The sequence below is a fragment of the Lepisosteus oculatus genome, chromosome 14, assembly GCF_040954835.1.
Source record: "Lepisosteus oculatus isolate fLepOcu1 chromosome 14, fLepOcu1.hap2, whole genome shotgun sequence".
Classification (NCBI taxonomy): domain Eukaryota; kingdom Metazoa; phylum Chordata; class Actinopteri; order Semionotiformes; family Lepisosteidae; genus Lepisosteus; species Lepisosteus oculatus.
The window spans coordinates 5,934,940-5,955,397 of record NC_090709.1 but is presented as its reverse complement, the minus strand read 5'-3'; the positions used below and the strand labels follow the sequence as shown (position 1 = coordinate 5,955,397).

The window sequence follows — 20,458 nt, the reverse complement described above, 5'->3', positions numbered from 1 at the left end:
ACAGTGACATCAGAGATTGGAAGTTTCAAACCGCTTTTCTGTTAGAGGTTCAAGCAAACCTGAAAGTTAGGGAGTGTTTGGTCACTTTTGTATGAAAAAGTGTCTGAAGCCTGTAATTATAATTTGCCCTTCTTTTAATTGTGGTTGAAATCCACTCCCATGTACCAAGACCTTACAGTATATTCATGTTTACTTAAATGACTAACTATTGGACTATTGGACATTAGTTGGTGTTTTTTTTGTTGTAACGAAAGGAACCCAGACCCAACGTTTGCTTTCAGGTGGGGTTCATTTACATAACAGACATCTATTTCTGAGGAGCCTGATTTGAATCACACAACCCCGGTAGAAGTCGAATCGACAATCTTATAAACCGAAATCAGACGCGTTATCCATTAAACCACTAGCCCGTCACGTAAATTAATTGCACCATGGTGAGTTCAGTGCCGCTACTAGTAATACCCCACCCCCATCTTAAATTTCTAAGTGAGAAACGTGTTTTCTACATTTTTTTTTAGTTTTAAAAAAACATCACTTTTAAGCAGACAAAGCCTTTATGTGTCGCTCTGAATTTCTAATTGATTTAGAATTCCAAGACAAAAGCGTTTCGTTCCACAGCGGCGTGAAATGATCACGTCTTTCACTCTACTTCTCTCTAGTAGTAAAGCAGATCTTGCTTGGTGAGCATTTGCTCCGGTAAATTAGGTCACTTTTCATGTTAACTCACTTCTTCTAAACACAACATTTCCCGGTGCATGTTTTCTCCATGAAAAAAAGACATGTGCATGTGCATGTTTTCCCTTACATGTTTTCCCTTACATGATTTCTCGTTTTGTTTCATCAAAGTGTACAGAAAGAAGAAAGAAAGGAAAAGTGTCGTTAATGAACTCTGTCCCCCTTGGGAGATGTCAAGCGCATTGGACATGAAAAGTGCCCAATAAAAGCCATTTCTCTTCATTTCTCTTACGGTCAGGGCTCCTGTTCCGTGTAAAGGAGGCAGCTTGCTCAGCCGGCAGACTCAGGGCTTCGTGAACGCAGATGGCTCAGAGCGGTGTGTCCAAGCGGCTATAAAAGAGGAGAATTCTGCCGGCACCGTAGCTGAGTCGGTTTAAGTACCTGTCTCGTTAACTGGAGATCCGGGCTCCACATCCCAGCTGTGCCTTTCTTCCTGTCTTTTTGTGCAGAAACTACCATCTTGGACAACCGCATAGGGCTTGATTTAGTTTAAAGCATGAATGCATTTCCTTTCTGCAACAACTTGTTTTTCAAGAAATTCATACAGCTTGTGAAAAATGAAATGTAATTCTTGGCTATCAGAGCAGTAGGAATATTGCCGACTGGCAAGAAAATGCAAGCAATGTTTATTTCTTGACCGGAAAGGTGCGAATGGAGAAAAAAACTTTCATCAGTCTCTGTGGCGCAATCGGCGAGCGCGTTCAGCTGTTAACTGAAAGGATGGTGGTTCAAACCCACCCAGGGACGATCTTCTTATTATTGTCAATGTAAACACTGTCTCCGCTGAAGCCGAAACCTTAACCCTCTTTATATTTGCAGAAAATGCGAGTCTTTTGCCCGTGTCCAACAACAACACTTGAGACCGGGGAAGTCCAATAGTGATCAACACCGCAACTCCCCAGAAATCCATATTCACCCTTGGAAAAGTATCTTTGAATGGCTGGCGGGAGATATCATTTATACTCCTGTTGCGTCCTCTGCTAAAAGAGTTTAGAAATACAACGCAGATTTGTTTGAGAATTTGACAAGCACTGTTACAGTACGTTAGCACTGTGAAGTTGGATGTTGATATTTTGATATATTTACCTTAATTTTAACATAAATGTAAACATACATGCTGTACAATCTATGCTGTACAATCAAACACAGGTATATTTTGAGTCTCATGCTGATCGTCCTGTGGATCCCAAAGAAAATGTTAAAGCTGATACATTTTCGATTGGAATTTGCATCTAGCTACAACGTCCCTGGATAAGAGATTTTATTAGGTGCGTGCAATCGGTATCTTTTACTTTATGTATGGTAGTGGAAATAGTTTTAAAAATGTTTTCTAAAGAAGATTGTATTGCCAGGACCTGCCTTTAGCGCTCAGTAGCGATGACGCTGTTGATATAGATGGAGAAGAAATGTAAGATGAATTGATGATCTAAGCTAAAATAGCCCTAACACGCCTCCTGTAACAGTGTTTGTATTCATAGCAAGTAATATATTTTTTCAAACCCGAACGTTGCTTTTGCATTAAGTGTTATGTAACCATTAGCGGTTTCGGTAGCTTCTGAAGAGCGCACTTTTCCAAACTGAAGCCTATAAGAACATTATTCAAGACACACCATGGCCCAGAATCGTGCATCGGGACAAAGATTAACATCCATTGAAAGTACTCCCAAATAAAAGATTTGACCGAAAAATTAAAAGAGTAGGCAAGTATTAAAACAAAACCATAACTTCTTGACTTCCAATCTCTTTCCTGGTTCAGGCCATGTAAAATGACATATTCAGTGGACTCATGCCGAGGTTGTGAGTTTAAGCCTCACCTGGAGCAGCCTGGTTTTCTGTCTTGACAGGTAAACAGTGTTTTGTGTTATTTGCTAAAATGGGGAGAGGATTCTGTGTTAATTGTGCTCCTCCTGGGAGAGGTCAAGATGAGAAGTTCACCAGGCTGGTGGTAAATATCCTGTCCAGGAATATCGGGGCTGTAGGGGGTCAGATCTATAGATGTAGTAAACACATTAGTGGAGACGGTGTGTCTGCTCTCCGTGAGAGAGCCGGGCGGGAAGAATAATCTGTGGTCTGGGAAGAAGAGACCCTCGTTGGAAGAGCGGCGCTCCTCACAGGAGAGAATGAAAACAATCTTTTTCAGGGACGCTGATTTTTCTCTTTGGGTGAATTAAAAGCACTTGTCACAAGTGACCTCGTGGTGCAACGGTAGCGCGTCTGACTCCAGATCAGAAGGTTGCGTGTTCCAATCACGTCGAGGTCAGCTGATGTGTTTGCAGGTGCTGCTGGTGCCGAACCCGGAATTTACACCATGCAGTCGGGTTTTAGTTGTACACCACCTAGGTAATCCGAATGAAGTAACAGAACAGTACAGAGCACCCAGTCAGGATCTTATGCAGCATTTCATCTTGAACACGACAAGAGAAAAGGCACACTGCACATACGCGAAACATCACATCCGACTTTAGAGACAGTGACATCAGAGAATGGAAGTTTCAAACCGCTTTTCTGTTACAGGTTCAAGCAAACCTGAAAGTTAGGGAGTGTTTGGTCACTTTTGTATGAAAAAGTGTCTGAAGCCTGTAATTATAATTTGCCCTTCTTTTAATTGTGGTTGAAATCCACTCCCATGTACCAAGACCTTACAGTATATTCATGTTTACTTAAATGACTAACTATTGGACTATTGGACATTAGTTGGTGTTTTTTTTGTTGTAACGAAAGGAACCCAGACCCAACGTTTGCTTTCAGGTGGGGTTCATTTACATAACAGACATCTATTTCTGAGGAGCCTGATTTGAATCACACAACCCCGGTAGAAGTCGAATCGACAATCTTATAAACCGAAATCAGACGCGTTATCCATTAAACCACTAGCCCGTCACGTAAATTAATTGCACCATGGTGAGTTCAGTGCCGCTACTAGTAATACCCCACCCCCATCTTAAATTTCTAAGTGAGAAACGTGTTTTCTACATTTTTTTTTAGTTTTAAAAAAACATCACTTTTAAGCAGACAAAGCCTTTATGTGTCGCTCTGAATTTCTAATTGATTTAGAATTCCAAGACAAAAGCGTTTCGTTCCACAGCGGCGTGAAATGATCACGTCTTTCACTCTACTTCTCTCTAGTAGTAAAGCAGATCTTGCTTGGTGAGCATTTGCTCCGGTAAATTAGGTCACTTTTCATGTTAACTCACTTCTTCTAAACACAACATTTCCCGGTGCATGTTTTCTCCATGAAAAAAAGACATGTGCATGTGCATGTTTTCCCTTACATGTTTTCCCTTACATGATTTCTCGTTTTGTTTCATCAAAGTGTACAGAAAGAAGAAAGAAAGGAAAAGTGTCGTTAATGAACTCTGTCCCCCTTGGGAGATGTCAAGCGCATTGGACATGAAAAGTGCCCAATAAAAGCCATTTCTCTTCATTTCTCTTACGGTCAGGGCTCCTGTTCCGTGTAAAGGAGGCAGCTTGCTCAGCCGGCAGACTCAGGGCTTCGTGAACGCAGATGGCTCAGAGCGGTGTGTCCAAGCGGCTATAAAAGAGGAGAATTCTGCCGGCACCGTAGCTGAGTCGGTTTAAGTACCTGTCTCGTTAACTGGAGATCCGGGCTCCACATCCCAGCTGTGCCTTTCTTCCTGTCTTTTTGTGCAGAAACTACCATCTTGGACAACCGCATAGGGCTTGATTTAGTTTAAAGCATGAATGCATTTCCTTTCTGCAACAACTTGTTTTTCAAGAAATTCATACAGCTTGTGAAAAATGAAATGTAATTCTTGGCTATCAGAGCAGTAGGAATATTGCCGACTGGCAAGAAAATGCAAGCAATGTTTATTTCTTGACCGGAAAGGTGCGAATGGAGAAAAGATCTCTCATCAGTCTCTGTGGCGCAATCGGCGAGCGCGTTCGGCTGTTAACTGAAAGGTTGGTGGTTCAAACCCACCCAGGGACGATCTTCTTATTATTGTCAATGTAAACACTGTCTCCGCTGAAGCCGAAACCTTAACCCTCTTTATATTTGCAGAAAATGCGAGTCTTTTGCCCGTGTCCAACAACAACACTTGAGACCGGGGAAGTCCAATAGTGATCAACACCGCAACTCCCCAGAAATCCATATTCACCCTTGGAAAAGTATCTTTGAATGGCTGGCGGGAGATATCATTTATACTCCTGTTGCGTCCTCTGCTAAAAGAGTTTAGAAATACAACGCAGATTTGTTTGAGAATTTGACAAGCACTGTTACAGTACGTTAGCACTGTGAAGTTGGATGTTGATATTTTGATATATTTACCTTAATTTTAACATAAATGTAAACATACATGCTGTACAATCTATGCTGTACAATCAAACACAGGTATATTTTGAGTCTCATGCTGATCGTCCTGTGGATCCCAAAGAAAATGTTAAAGCTGATACATTTTCGATTGGAATTTGCATCTAGCTACAACGTCCCTGGATAAGAGATTTTATTAGGTGCGTGCAATCGGTATCTTTTACTTTATGTATGGTAGTGGAAATAGTTTTAAAAATGTTTTCTAAAGAAGATTGTATTGCCAGGACCTGCCTTTAGCGCTCAGTAGCGATGACGCTGTTGATATAGATGGAGAAGAAATGTAAGATGAATTGATGATCTAAGCTAAAATAGCCCTAACACGCCTCCTGTAACAGTGTTTGTATTCATAGCAAGTAATATATTTTTTCAAACCCGAACGTTGCTTTTGCATTAAGTGTTATGTAACCATTAGCGGTTTCGGTAGCTTCTGAAGAGCGCACTTTTCCAAACTGAAGCCTATAAGAACATTATTCAAGACACACCATGGCCCAGAATCGTGCATCGGGACAAAGATTAACATCCATTGAAAGTACTCCCAAATAAAAGATTTGACCGAAAAATTAAAAGAGTAGGCAAGTATTAAAACAAAACCATAACTTCTTGACTTCCAATCTCTTTCCTGGTTCAGGCCATGTAAAATGACATATTCAGTGGACTCATGCCGAGGTTGTGAGTTTAAGCCTCACCTGGAGCAGCCTGGTTTTCTGTCTTGACAGGTAAACAGTGTTTTGTGTTATTTGCTAAAATGGGGAGAGGATTCTGTGTTAATTGTGCTCCTCCTGGGAGAGGTCAAGATGAGAAGTTCACCAGGCTGGTGGTAAATATCCTGTCCAGGAATATCGGGGCTGTAGGGGGTCAGATCTATAGATGTAGTAAACACATTAGTGGAGACGGTGTGTCTGCTCTCCGTGAGAGAGCCGGGCGGGAAGAATAATCTGTGGTCTGGGAAGAAGAGACCCTCGTTGGAAGAGCGGCGCTCCTCACAGGAGAGAATGAAAACAATCTTTTTCAGGGACGCTGATTTTTCTCTTTGGGTGAATTAAAAGCACTTGTCACAAGTGACCTCGTGGCGCAACGGTAGCGCGTCTGACTCCAGATCAGAAGGTTGCGTGTTCCAATCACGTCGAGGTCAGCTGATGTGTTTGCAGGTGCTGCTGGTGCCGAACCCGGAATTTACACCATGCAGTCGGGTTTTAGTTGTACACCACCTAGGTAATCCGAATGAAGTAACAGAACTGTACAGAGCACCCAGTCAGGATCTTATGCAGCATTTCATCTTGAACACGACAAGAGAAAAGGCACACTGCACATCCGCGAAACATCACATCCGACTTTAGAGACAGTGACATCAGAGAATGGAAGTTTCAAACCGCTTTTCTGTTACAGGTTCAAGCAAACCTGAAAGTTAGGGAGTGTTTGGTCACTTTTGTATGAAAAAGTGTCTGAAGCCTGTAATTATAATTTGCCCTTCTTTTAATTGTGGTTGAAATCCACTCCCATGTACCAAGACCTTACAGTATATTCATGTTTACTTAAATGACTAACTATTGGACTATTGGACATTAGTTGGTGTTTTTTTTGTTGTAACGAAAGGAACCCAGACCCAACGTTTGCTTTCAGGTGGGGTTCATTTACATAACAGACATCTATTTCTGAGGAGCCTGATTTGAATCACACAACCCCGGTAGAAGTCGAATCGACAATCTTATAAACCGAAATCAGACGCGTTATCCATTAAACCACTAGCCCGTCACGTAAATTAATTGCACCATGGTGAGTTCAGTGCCGCTACTAGTAATACCCCACCCCCATCTTAAATTTCTAAGTGAGAAACGTGTTTTCTACATTTTTTTTTAGTTTTAAAAAAACATCACTTTTAAGCAGACAAAGCCTTTATGTGTCGCTCTGAATTTCTAATTGATTTAGAATTCCAAGACAAAAGCGTTTCGTTCCACAGCGGCGTGAAATGATCACGTCTTTCACTCTACTTCTCTCTAGTAGTAAAGCAGATCTTGCTTGGTGAGCATTTGCTCCGGTAAATTAGGTCACTTTTCATGTTAACTCACTTCTTCTAAACACAACATTTCCCGGTGCATGTTTTCTCCATGAAAAAAAGACATGTGCATGTGCATGTTTTCCCTTACATGTTTTCCCTTACATGATTTCTCGTTTTGTTTCATCAAAGTGTACAGAAAGAAGAAAGAAAGGAAAAGTGTCGTTAATGAACTCTGTCCCCCTTGGGAGATGTCAAGCGCATTGGACATGAAAAGTGCCCAATAAAAGCCATTTCTCTTCATTTCTCTTACGGTCAGGGCTCCTGTTCCGTGTAAAGGAGGCAGCTTGCTCAGCCGGCAGACTCAGGGCTTCGTGAACGCAGATGGCTCAGAGCGGTGTGTCCAAGCGGCTATAAAAGAGGAGAATTCTGCCGGCACCGTAGCTGAGTCGGTTTAAGTACCTGTCTCGTTAACTGGAGATCCGGGCTCCACATCCCAGCTGTGCCTTTCTTCCTGTCTTTTTGTGCAGAAACTACCATCTTGGACAACCGCATAGGGCTTGATTTAGTTTAAAGCATGAATGCATTTCCTTTCTGCAACAACTTGTTTTTCAAGAAATTCATACAGCTTGTGAAAAATGAAATGTAATTCTTGGCTATCAGAGCAGTAGGAATATTGCCGACTGGCAAGAAAATGCAAGCAATGTTTATTTCTTGACCGGAAAGGTGCGAATGGAGAAAAGATCTCTCATCAGTCTCTGTGGCGCAATCGGCGAGCGCGTTCGGCTGTTAACTGAAAGGTTGGTGGTTCAAACCCACCCAGGGACGATCTTCTTATTATTGTCAATGTAAACACTGTCTCCGCTGAAGCCGAAACCTTAACCCTCTTTATATTTGCAGAAAATGCGAGTCTTTTGCCCGTGTCCAACAACAACACTTGAGACCGGGGAAGTCCAATAGTGATCAACACCGCAACTCCCCAGAAATCCATATTCACCCTTGGAAAAGTATCTTTGAATGGCTGGCGGGAGATATCATTTATACTCCTGTTGCGTCCTCTGCTAAAAGAGTTTAGAAATACAACGCAGATTTGTTTGAGAATTTGACAAGCACTGTTACAGTACGTTAGCACTGTGAAGTTGGATGTTGATATTTTGATATATTTACCTTAATTTTAACATAAATGTAAACATACATGCTGTACAATCTATGCTGTACAATCAAACACAGGTATATTTTGAGTCTCATGCTGATCGTCCTGTGGATCCCAAAGAAAATGTTAAAGCTGATACATTTTCGATTGGAATTTGCATCTAGCTACAACGTCCCTGGATAAGAGATTTTATTAGGTGCGTGCAATCGGTATCTTTTACTTTATGTATGGTAGTGGAAATAGTTTTAAAAATGTTTTCTAAAGAAGATTGTATTGCCAGGACCTGCCTTTAGCGCTCAGTAGCGATGACGCTGTTGATATAGATGGAGAAGAAATGTAAGATGAATTGATGATCTAAGCTAAAATAGCCCTAACACGCCTCCTGTAACAGTGTTTGTATTCATAGCAAGTAATATATTTTTTCAAACCCGAACGTTGCTTTTGCATTAAGTGTTATGTAACCATTAGCGGTTTCGGTAGCTTCTGAAGAGCGCACTTTTCCAAACTGAAGCCTATAAGAACATTATTCAAGACACACCATGGCCCAGAATCGTGCATCGGGACAAAGATTAACATCCATTGAAAGTACTCCCAAATAAAAGATTTGACCGAAAAATTAAAAGAGTAGGCAAGTATTAAAACAAAACCATAACTTCTTGACTTCCAATCTCTTTCCTGGTTCAGGCCATGTAAAATGACATATTCAGTGGACTCATGCCGAGGTTGTGAGTTTAAGCCTCACCTGGAGCAGCCTGGTTTTCTGTCTTGACAGGTAAACAGTGTTTTGTGTTATTTGCTAAAATGGGGAGAGGATTCTGTGTTAATTGTGCTCCTCCTGGGAGAGGTCAAGATGAGAAGTTCACCAGGCTGGTGGTAAATATCCTGTCCAGGAATATCGGGGCTGTAGGGGGTCAGATCTATAGATGTAGTAAACACATTAGTGGAGACGGTGTGTCTGCTCTCCGTGAGAGAGCCGGGCGGGAAGAATAATCTGTGGTCTGGGAAGAAGAGACCCTCGTTGGAAGAGCGGCGCTCCTCACAGGAGAGAATGAAAACAATCTTTTTCAGGGACGCTGATTTTTCTCTTTGGGTGAATTAAAAGCACTTGTCACAAGTGACCTCGTGGCGCAACGGTAGCGCGTCTGACTCCAGATCAGAAGGTTGCGTGTTCCAATCACGTCGAGGTCAGCTGATGTGTTTGCAGGTGCTGCTGGTGCCGAACCCGGAATTTACACCATGCAGTCGGGTTTTAGTTGTACACCACCTAGGTAATCCGAATGAAGTAACAGAACTGTACAGAGCACCCAGTCAGGATCTTATGCAGCATTTCATCTTGAACACGACAAGAGAAAAGGCACACTGCACATCCGCGAAACATCACATCCGACTTTAGAGACAGTGACATCAGAGAATGGAAGTTTCAAACCGCTTTTCTGTTACAGGTTCAAGCAAACCTGAAAGTTAGGGAGTGTTTGGTCACTTTTGTATGAAAAAGTGTCTGAAGCCTGTAATTATAATTTGCCCTTCTTTTAATTGTGGTTGAAATCCACTCCCATGTACCAAGACCTTACAGTATATTCATGTTTACTTAAATGACTAACTATTGGACTATTGGACATTAGTTGGTGTTTTTTTTGTTGTAACGAAAGGAACCCAGACCCAACGTTTGCTTTCAGGTGGGGTTCATTTACATAACAGACATCTATTTCTGAGGAGCCTGATTTGAATCACACAACCCCGGTAGAAGTCGAATCGACAATCTTATAAACCGAAATCAGACGCGTTATCCATTAAACCACTAGCCCGTCACGTAAATTAATTGCACCATGGTGAGTTCAGTGCCGCTACTAGTAATACCCCACCCCCATCTTAAATTTCTAAGTGAGAAACGTGTTTTCTACATTTTTTTTTAGTTTTAAAAAAACATCACTTTTAAGCAGACAAAGCCTTTATGTGTCGCTCTGAATTTCTAATTGATTTAGAATTCCAAGACAAAAGCGTTTCGTTCCACAGCGGCGTGAAATGATCACGTCTTTCACTCTACTTCTCTCTAGTAGTAAAGCAGATCTTGCTTGGTGAGCATTTGCTCCGGTAAATTAGGTCACTTTTCATGTTAACTCACTTCTTCTAAACACAACATTTCCCGGTGCATGTTTTCTCCATGAAAAAAAGACATGTGCATGTGCATGTTTTCCCTTACATGTTTTCCCTTACATGATTTCTCGTTTTGTTTCATCAAAGTGTACAGAAAGAAGAAAGAAAGGAAAAGTGTCGTTAATGAACTCTGTCCCCCTTGGGAGATGTCAAGCGCATTGGACATGAAAAGTGCCCAATAAAAGCCATTTCTCTTCATTTCTCTTACGGTCAGGGCTCCTGTTCCGTGTAAAGGAGGCAGCTTGCTCAGCCGGCAGACTCAGGGCTTCGTGAACGCAGATGGCTCAGAGCGGTGTGTCCAAGCGGCTATAAAAGAGGAGAATTCTGCCGGCACCGTAGCTGAGTCGGTTTAAGTACCTGTCTCGTTAACTGGAGATCCGGGCTCCACATCCCAGCTGTGCCTTTCTTCCTGTCTTTTTGTGCAGAAACTACCATCTTGGACAACCGCATAGGGCTTGATTTAGTTTAAAGCATGAATGCATTTCCTTTCTGCAACAACTTGTTTTTCAAGAAATTCATACAGCTTGTGAAAAATGAAATGTAATTCTTGGCTATCAGAGCAGTAGGAATATTGCCGACTGGCAAGAAAATGCAAGCAATGTTTATTTCTTGACCGGAAAGGTGCGAATGGAGAAAAGCCTCTCTCATCAGTCTCTGTGGCGCAATCGGCGAGCGCGTTCGGCTGTTAACTGAAAGGTTGGTGGTTCAAACCCACCCAGGGACGATCTTCTTATTATTGTCAATGTAAACACTGTCTCCGCTGAAGCCGAAACCTTAACCCTCTTTATATTTGCAGAAAATGCGAGTCTTTTGCCCGTGTCCAACAACAACACTTGAGACCAGGGAAGTCCAATAGTGATCAACACCGCAACTCCCCAGAAATCCATATTCACCTTTGGAAAAGTATCTTTGAATGGCTGGCGGGAGATATCATTTATACTCCTGTTGCGTCCTCTGCTAAAAGAGTTTAGAAATACAACGCAGATTTGTTTGAGAATTTGACAAGCACTGTTACAGTACGTTAGCACTGTGAAGTTGGATGTTGATATTTTGATATATTTACCTTAATTTTAACATAAATGTAAACATACATGCTGTACAATCTATGCTGTACAATCAAACACAGGTATATTTTGAGTCTCATGCTGATCGTCCTGTGGATCCCAAAGAAAATGTTAAAGCTGATACATTTTCGATTGGAATTTGCATCTAGCTACAACGTCCCTGGATAAGAGATTTTATTAGGTGCGTGCAATCGGTATCTTTTACTTTATGTATGGTAGTGGAAATAGTTTTAAAAATGTTTTCTAAAGAAGATTGTATTGCCAGGACCTGCCTTTAGCGCTCAGTAGCGATGACGCTGTTGATATAGATGGAGAAGAAATGTAAGATGAATTGATGATCTAAGCTAAAATAGCCCTAACACGCCTCCTGTAACAGTGTTTGTATTCATAGCAAGTAATATATTTTTTCAAACCCGAACGTTGCTTTTGCATTAAGTGTTATGTAACCATTAGCGGTTTCGGTAGCTTCTGAAGAGCGCACTTTTCCAAACTGAAGCCTATAAGAACATTATTCAAGACACACCATGGCCCAGAATCGTGCATCGGGACAAAGATTAACATCCATTGAAAGTACTCCCAAATAAAAGATTTGACCGAAAAATTAAAAGAGTAGGCAAGTATTAAAACAAAACCATAACTTCTTGACTTCCAATCTCTTTCCTGGTTCAGGCCATGTAAAATGACATATTCAGTGGACTCATGCCGAGGTTGTGAGTTTAAGCCTCACCTGGAGCAGCCTGGTTTTCTGTCTTGACAGGTAAACAGTGTTTTGTGTTATTTGCTAAATGGAGAGAGGATTCTGTGTTAATTGTGTTCCTCCTGGGAGAGGTCAAGATGAGAAGTTCACCAGGTTGGTGGTAAATATCCTGTCCAGGAATATCGGGGCTGTAGGGGGTCAGATCTATAGATGTAGTAAACACATTAGTGGAGATGGTGTGTCTGCTCTCCGTGAGAGAGCCGGGCGGGAAGAATAATCTGTGGTCTGGGAAGAAGAGACCCTCGTTGGAAGAGCGGCGCTCCTCACAGGAGAGAATGAAAACATCTTTTTCAGGGACGCTGATTTTTCTCTTTGGGTAAATTAAAAGCACTTGTTGCAAGTGACCTCGTGGCGCAACGGTAGCGCGTCTGACTCCAGATCAGAAGGTTGCGTGTTCAAATCATGTCGAGGTCAGCTAATGTGTTTGCAGGTGCTGCTGGTGCCGAACCCGGAATTTACACCACGCAGTCGGGTTTTAGCTGTACACCACCTAGGTAATCCGAATGAAATAACAGAACAGTACAGAATACCCAGTCAGGATCTTATGCAGCATTTCATCTTGAACACGACAAGAGAAAAGGCACACTGCACATCCGCGAAACATCACGTCCGTCTTTAGAGACAGTGACATCAGAGAATGGAAGTTTCAAACCTCTTTTCTGTTACAGGTTCAAGGAAACCTGAAAGTTAGGGAGTGTTTGTTCACTTTTGTATGAAAAAGTGTCTGAAGCCTGTAATTATAATTTGCCCTTCTTTTAATTGTGGTTGAAATCCACTCCCATGTACCAAGACCTTACAGTATATTCATGTTTACTTAAATGACTAACTATTGGACTATTGGACATTAGTTGGTGTTTTTTTTTTTTTGTAACGATTTGCTATTTCATGCAGGAAAGAAAGGAACCCAGACCCAACGTTTGCTTTCAGGTGGGCTTCATTTACATAACAGACATCTATTTCTGAGGAGCCTGATTTGAATCACACAGCCCCGGTAGAAGTCGAATCGACAATCTTATAAACCGAAATCAGACGCGTTATCCATTAAACCACTAGCCCGTCACGTAAATTAATTGCACCATGGTGAGTTCAGTGCCGCTACCAGTAATACCCCACCCCCATCTTAAATTTCTAAGTGAGAAACGTGTTTTCTACATTTTTTTTAGTTTTAAAAAATCATCATTTTTAAGCAGACAAAGCCTTTATGTCGCTCTGAATTTCTAATTGATTTAGAATTCCAAGACAAAAGCGTTTCGTTCCACAGCGGCGTGAAATGATCACGTCTTTCACTCTACTTCTCTCTTGTAGTAAAGCAGATCTTGCTAGGTGAGCATTTGCTCCGGTAAATTAGGTCACTTTTCATGTTAACTCACTTCTTCTAAACACAACATTTCCTTGTGCATGTTTTCTCCATGAAAAAAAGACATTTTCCCTTACATGATTTCTCGTTTTGTTTCATCAAAGAGTACAGAAAGAAGAAAGAAAGGAAAAGTGTGGTAAATGAACTCTGCCGCCCTTGGGAGATGTCAAGAGCATTGGACATGAAAAGTGCCCAATAAAAGCCATTTCTCTTCGTTTCTCTTACAGTCGGGGCTCCTGTTCCGTGTAAAGGAGGCAGCTTTGCTCAGCCAGCAGACTCAGGGCTTACTGAACGCAGGTGTCTCAGAGCGGTGTGTCCAAGTGGCAGTAAAAGAAGAGAGTTCTGCCGGTGTCGTGGCTTAGATGGTTAAAGCGCCTCTTTAGTAAACAGGAGATCCTGGGTTTAAATCCCAGCGGTGCCTTTCTTCCTGTCTTCTTGCATGTTTATTGTTATAGACAACATGCTTCTGCATTAAGTTTAATGGAGGTGTTTATTTCGTTTTTGGCACAACTTGTTTTTCAAGAACTCCACACATTGCGAAAGCTAAAATGCTTGTCTTTGTTATCAGTTCAAAAGAATTACTGCCAGCTGGCAAGAAAATGAAAACTATTTTTTTTTTACTTTAGCCAAAAATCTGTGAATGTGGAAAAATATGACATGTGTCAGTTTCTATGGCACACTCAGTCAGGGTGTGCTTCAGTTAAACACAATGTTCGTAGATCAAACGCACCCAGAGACACACTTCGAATTAATCCGATCTAACCATTACCTTCTCTAAATGTGATTGAGTTTCTTTGCACGTCCTTAGCCATCTTGATGTTTGCAGAGATTTTCAACTTTTGACACGAGTCAAACTACAAGTAAATAGTGGAGTACCTAAGTCAATATCACCGGGAATGTGAATATAAATGTAAACATCAATATTTCTGCTGTCTCCTGAGAAACACAAGTATAGAGTCAAAACACAATAAATAATGCTAGAAAATTGTTCAGTTAACACCCAGATGTGACAAAACACATTTAAGACTTACACCCCCTTTAAATATGTATTTCCTTAATATCAGTTCTCTTCCCTCCCCAGGATACCTGCAAATTCACTATATCATATTAAAAGCTGTGTGTAAGTCTTACATGTGTTCTGTCACATCTGGGTGTTAAATTAATAGATGTGTTGTGTTATTTAATATGATTTGACTCCACGCTTGTGTTTCTCGGGAGAAAGCAGAAATATTGGGGATTTGCAGCTACAGAAAATAATGTGAACTTTACAGGCAAAAGTTAGGTTACGTTAAAGAAACAAAAACTTATTGTCACCCTTTTCAACTTGATTATTTAAGACATTTGTTCGGAATAGTATATCTTCTCGTGTCTGTGGCTGTTATCCTACAATAACGGTGGTGAAATAGCAGGAATGTGCGGAAAGAATCGGAGATAGAACAGAAGACTCATCTAGTCGATAGTAATGTTGTGTAGGACCCACCTATCCCAGTGTATTACCTGTAGTGTTATCTTAAAAAAATCATAAAAAATTAAAGAAAGGGGCCACAGCCACAGCAAGGTTATATAAAGTTAGGGGGCCTGTCTGGTGTGTAAAACACTTGGTTTCAACAGTGTGGGTGCTGTATTTGAAATGCTATTGAGCCATGAAGATGACCCACCTATCCCAGTGTATTACCTGTAGTGTTATCTTCAGAAACTCATTACAAAATAAAGAAAGGAGCCACAGCTACAGTAAGGTTGTACGAGGTTCTGGGGCCTGTCTGGTGTGTAAAACACTTGGTTTCAGCAGTGTGGGTGCTGTATTTGAAATGCTATTGAGCCATGAAGACGACCCACCTATCCCAGTGTATTACCTGTAGTGTTATCTTCAAAAAATCATAAAAAATTAAAGAAAGGGGCCACAGCCACAGCAAGGTTATATAAAGTTAGGGGGCCTGTCTGGTGTGTAAAACACTTGGTTTCAACAGTGTGGGTGCTGTATTTGAAATGCTATTGAGCCATGAAGATGACCCACCTGTCCCAGTGTATTACCTGTAGTGTTATCTTCAGAAAATCCTAAAAAATATAAAGAAAGGTTCCACAACCCAAAACAAAGCTGGGAAAAGTCAGAGGACCTGCTTAGTGTGCAAAACACTTGCTGCATTGTGGGTGCTGTGGTTTAAATGCTATTGGTTTGTGAACAGAATACCCCTATCCCAGTGCATTGTGCCATATTAAATAAAAGCATGAGAAAAAGAGATTCAGAATGCAAAGCTGTGTCAGTGTTCTGTGTAAAAAATCGGTTTGAACATCATGGGAGCTGTTTTTAATAAGCTGCTGAGAAAAGAATATTTTAATCTTCCTGCTGTCAGTAGTATTGTGAATATAGTTGACAACTTATAGTTGAATGAAAACAGGGCGTAAAGGAAGGGTTTCAAAGCTTTATTCCCGTGCTTACAGTCTGGGTAATGGGAGACTGCGCTGTTCTGCTTCCTATGGTCATATACGGGTTTTTCGCATTAAGCCGTATTGAACAGTATTTCTCGTGTTGTGAACGTGTGCACACAGCGGTCCCCCGGGTTCCAGTTCGTGCGTAATTACGCATCGATGAAATACCGGAGGTTTAAAAAAAGATAATTAGCTCACTGATAGTTTGATGTAAAGGCTGTTGAAAAATCCACAAGTCGTGGTCTTTAAAATGCATTTGGTGTGACGGCGTTCTGTGCTTCCATTGCGAAGATATGGACAAAAGAATATTCGTGCATGGTCAAAAAAATGTCATAAAATCGAAAAAGTAAAGGCTGAGAAAGCATCCACAATGTATTTTATACACAAAACAAGCATTCTCGCAACTCTAAGAGGTTTCGTGAAAGCGTACAGGCGTGCCTAAATCGTTTTCGAACTTCGAGCTAACTTTACCCCGGTATGTAGTGTAGTGTTCCTCTTTATTTAAATCCCAGTTCGACATCAAAATACTCACTCCCATAGTCTCGTTTAGTAGAAGAAATGGACCAGGCTTCTACTCTATAAACGTCAATAGTTCTTATAAAACATTTGAAGGGATATCAGTGCAGGTGGAAATTGACTCTTTTTCTTTATGATTTGGTTTTGATTTTGAATCGTTATATTATTAAGTTTGTGCTTTCTCTGTTTTTATCATATTGTGAACTTATTTTTTAAAAAAATGCTTACAAAGGCAAACAGGGCACACAGTACAAGCTACTGTGCACTTTTGGGAGTATACGAAGTTCGATATAAAATCGCAAAAATGTAAAAGGAGAAAATACCCCAGACTGCGTGTAAAGTCCTCCTTGAGGTATGCTTTCAAAATAGCTGCACCAGGCACTTGGACACAGATAAACATAGGTATTTAAAATTCAGGAATATGAATGGTCAATTGCTTACAGTTGGGTTTTTACGTTTCATATTTAGCGATTTGTGTATAAATCTTTTAACAATTCATTAAAATGCTAACAATATGTAAAATAAAAACAACAGCAACGTTAAATGGCGGGGAGACGGGCAGTTTTTTTTTTTACAATCAGATTCCAATCTCTAATGCTGTGTTTGAGAGCTGTGTGTGAGAGCTTACTGTACATAACTTTCCTTTTCTCACATTTTCTGAAAACTATTCCAAAGGGGCACCTGTCACGGACGTCCAAAGGGACTAACCATGGGGAGTAGGAGAGCGGAAAAGGACCCATATGCGTAGCGGCGAGACGGAAAAAAGGCCCGGGCTCATTAGTGCAAAGAGTTCAGGAATGCCGTATAGAAACCTATGCCCTCAGGGAGCGGACGTGGGGCGCCCTGGTGCTAGGCGGGTCTCAGGACATCCAAACGTCAATGCTGAGCAATGACAGAGTGCAAGACCCGGAAATATATAGCCCAAGGGAAAGAGAGGGACAGGAAGGACAGCAGGCTGGAAACTAGGGACAGGACAGAGAAGGAGCGCCCTCTGGCTGCAGAGGGCGTGACAGTACCCCCCCTTCATGCCAAGCACCCTGTCAAGATGTGAGTCGCTCTTGAATCAGAGCTGGGTGACACGGGCTTCTGTTCTGATATGGTTGTACGAGAAGCAGGAGGAATTGCTTCACTCGTATTGCTTCATGAGCTGAATCAGGAGTGAGACATTTCGTGTGTTTGTGCATATGTCAACGCCTGACCTACATCGTAAAACTAAATTAAAAACTAACATTAAGTTGTCAGAGACATTCATTTATATACAAACAAGAGACAGACAAAGTAAAAATTCTTCATTAACTTGTCCTACACTGATCAGACTATTTGAAATTGTCTGATTCAGCCTGTGCAGTTCGTGCTAATTAGAACAACGCCAGTACTGAACCCTCATCACCGAACAGACTATTTAGCACAAGTTCAGCTCCTCGCCAGCTTTGTTACGCACAGTTTTGCATTGCTATTGAGCTCAGAGCAGGAGCTGATCTTCAGACAGTACCGTGTTAAGTAGTCTGCAGCTTCGTGCAAAACAGTTCGACAGTTCATTGCAATTTACCCAACGTGTTTTCTATAGCTTTCAGCTGCAGTTAATTTACATAAAGAAAATCTACTACTGGTTTAAAAGCAACATGAGTCAGACAGGAGTCAAACCTACAATCTTCTGATCCAAAGTCAGATGCATTATACATTACACCACTGGCCCTAACCTTATGGTGCTCAACAGCACCATAGTGACCTCAGTGCCACTACTAGTAATGCATCACCCCCATCCAAAATTTCTAAGTAAAAAAAAAACTTTTTCTATACTTGTCTGTTAAAAAATATGATATCTTTAAAAAAGACAAAGGGTTTGTGTGTCACACAAAAGTTTTGATTCATTTCGAATGCAAAGAAAAACCATTTTCTTCCAAGAAATCATAAATTTGTCTCATCCTCCATACTATAATCCTCTCTTGTAGTAGTAAAGCATTTTGAATTCAACCGAACAATATATTAAAGGAACAAGTAATAGGTTTATTCCATGCTGAAAAGAGAAGAGAGAAAACACAATGTTTCAGCTATGAAAAATTCTTCAGGTTTGTTTTCTCTCTTCTCTTTTCAGCATGGATTAAACCTACAATATTACTTGTTTCTTTGCAGATATGCATGCTGAAGTAGCTATCCACCTGAATATATTAAACGATTCATCTATACGATTAACATAATGTTCTCCTGAATAACTACTCAAAAGAAGCCACAGCTCAGGTGTTAGAGAGATTTGAAATCAGATCGATGGATTTAGAGTCCAGACTGCGAACCGACAGTTGACACAGGTCTTTTATAGAACCGTTTAGATTTTTTCTACTTTGTCCCCGTGACATCATTGTCCTGCTTGCAGCCGAGCCCGACACACAGTACCATCTGGTTTCTGTCGCTGGGCGCTCACCCTGTGGTCCATGTGGGTCCTAATGCCCCAGTATAATGACGGGGACACTAAACTGTAAACAGGTGCCGTCCGTCGGCTGATAAGTAAAACTGAGGTCCTGACTCTCTCTGGCCTTTAAAAATCCCAGGTCATCTCTTGAAAGAGTAGGGGTGTAACCCCAGCATCCTGGCCCAATTTTCCAATGGCCCTTACCAGTCATGGCCTCCTAATAATCCCTAAAAAAATCTATGAACTGGCTTCATTACTCTGCTCTCCTCCCCACTGATTGTTGATGTGTGGTGAGCATTTTGGCACAGTATGGCTGCCGTTGCATCATCAAGGTGGGGCTGCACATTGGTGGCGGTAGTGGGATTCCCCATTACCTGTAAAGCACTTTGAGTGGAGTGTCCAGAAAAGCGCTATATAAGTGTAAGTGATGATGATAATAATAATAATAATTATTATTATTATGTAAATTGCAATAAAAATATAATATTTGTTTCAAAATCGATTAATGTAAAAACTGATAAAGCTAATGCTTTTTTCAGGGCTATATCTACTTTAAAAAAAAAAGAGAAGTGAAATTTGGAGAAGATGCACCAGCGGGTGCCTTCACATCTCCAGCTTCAGTCTCGCCTGTAGCTGCGAGAAGGTTAAAAGCACACAAGTGATCTGTAGACGATGTTCGGGGAAGAGATAATTCTGTTTTCAACACAGGGAGTGAGAATGAGCTCAGTCCGGCTCCCAGCAGAATCCATTCTGGTTTGGTTACTGTTAGACTGTGCGTCTGAGGCTCTTTGGATCGCAATGTGAAAAAAAAACAATTGCTCACATCGAGAGGAAGGGAAGATATCATGTTTAAAAAATCAGAACCGAAGATTTGGATCTGGGGCCTCATACTTATCAAATTATTAAAATAACAGTTATTAAAATATTAGATTGTGTTTCTGCAACATTTCGTGCACACTACGCCATTTTAATCTAAAAATAAAACAACAGCCACAACAAGGGCTTTACACGCAGTCTGGGGTATTTTCCCCTTTCAGATTTTTGCCACTTTATATCGCACCTGTTATACTCCCAAAAATGCACAGTAGATTGTACTTAATAAAAATGTACAATTCACCGCTGGTATAAACAGATGTGTGCCGTGTCTGCCTTTGTAAGCATTTGTTTAAAAAATAAGTCCACAATACAATAAAAACACAGAAAGCACAAAGTTAATAATACAACAATACAAAATCAATACCAAATCATAAAGCCAATTAAGTACAGATGCAGCTATTCAAAATACGCGGTAAAAACCCGCGGTACAGTAACCTACCCACAAGCCACCGCAGGGAACCGGAGGGCACCGCGGTAAGTGATTGGCTGGCCAAAATGACCGACAGGGGCACTCGTGGTGCATTGGTTGGTAGTGCAAAGATTTAATCATTTAATGTCTTTACTGTGCACATTTTAATCCGCTTAGTTTTGAATATTTATATGGAATTTTACCACTAAAGGGAAATTTTAGTAGCTGAGCATAAAAAGAAGAGGAGCATAAACGATATTAATTTAGGAACATAAACATT

At 41.0% G+C, this 20,458-nt stretch overlaps 8 non-coding genes across 8 annotated transcripts; all 8 read left to right on the top strand.

Moving 5' to 3' along the window:
- The first annotated feature begins 1,408 nt into the window (after nucleotides 1–1,408).
- Nucleotides 1,409–1,482, top strand: trnan-guu (transfer RNA asparagine (anticodon GUU)). Its single transcript has one exon. It is a non-coding gene; the product is annotated as a tRNA-Asn (tRNA).
- Nucleotides 1,483–2,923: 1,441 nt separating this feature from the next.
- trnaw-cca (transfer RNA tryptophan (anticodon CCA)) lies at nucleotides 2,924–2,995 on the top strand. Its single transcript has one exon. It is a non-coding gene; the product is annotated as a tRNA-Trp (tRNA).
- A 1,615-nt stretch (nucleotides 2,996–4,610) lies between these two features.
- trnan-guu (transfer RNA asparagine (anticodon GUU)) lies at nucleotides 4,611–4,684 on the top strand. Its single transcript has one exon. It is a non-coding gene; the product is annotated as a tRNA-Asn (tRNA).
- A 1,441-nt stretch (nucleotides 4,685–6,125) lies between these two features.
- On the top strand, nucleotides 6,126–6,197 carry trnaw-cca (transfer RNA tryptophan (anticodon CCA)). Its single transcript has one exon. It is a non-coding gene; the product is annotated as a tRNA-Trp (tRNA).
- Nucleotides 6,198–7,812: 1,615 nt separating this feature from the next.
- Nucleotides 7,813–7,886, top strand: trnan-guu (transfer RNA asparagine (anticodon GUU)). Its single transcript has one exon. It is a non-coding gene; the product is annotated as a tRNA-Asn (tRNA).
- A 1,441-nt stretch (nucleotides 7,887–9,327) lies between these two features.
- trnaw-cca (transfer RNA tryptophan (anticodon CCA)) lies at nucleotides 9,328–9,399 on the top strand. Its single transcript has one exon. It is a non-coding gene; the product is annotated as a tRNA-Trp (tRNA).
- Nucleotides 9,400–11,015: 1,616 nt separating this feature from the next.
- trnan-guu (transfer RNA asparagine (anticodon GUU)) lies at nucleotides 11,016–11,089 on the top strand. The gene has a single exon. It is a non-coding gene; the product is annotated as a tRNA-Asn (tRNA).
- A 1,439-nt stretch (nucleotides 11,090–12,528) lies between these two features.
- On the top strand, nucleotides 12,529–12,600 carry trnaw-cca (transfer RNA tryptophan (anticodon CCA)). The gene has a single exon. It is a non-coding gene; the product is annotated as a tRNA-Trp (tRNA).
- The last annotated feature ends 7,858 nt before the right edge of the window (nucleotides 12,601–20,458 follow it).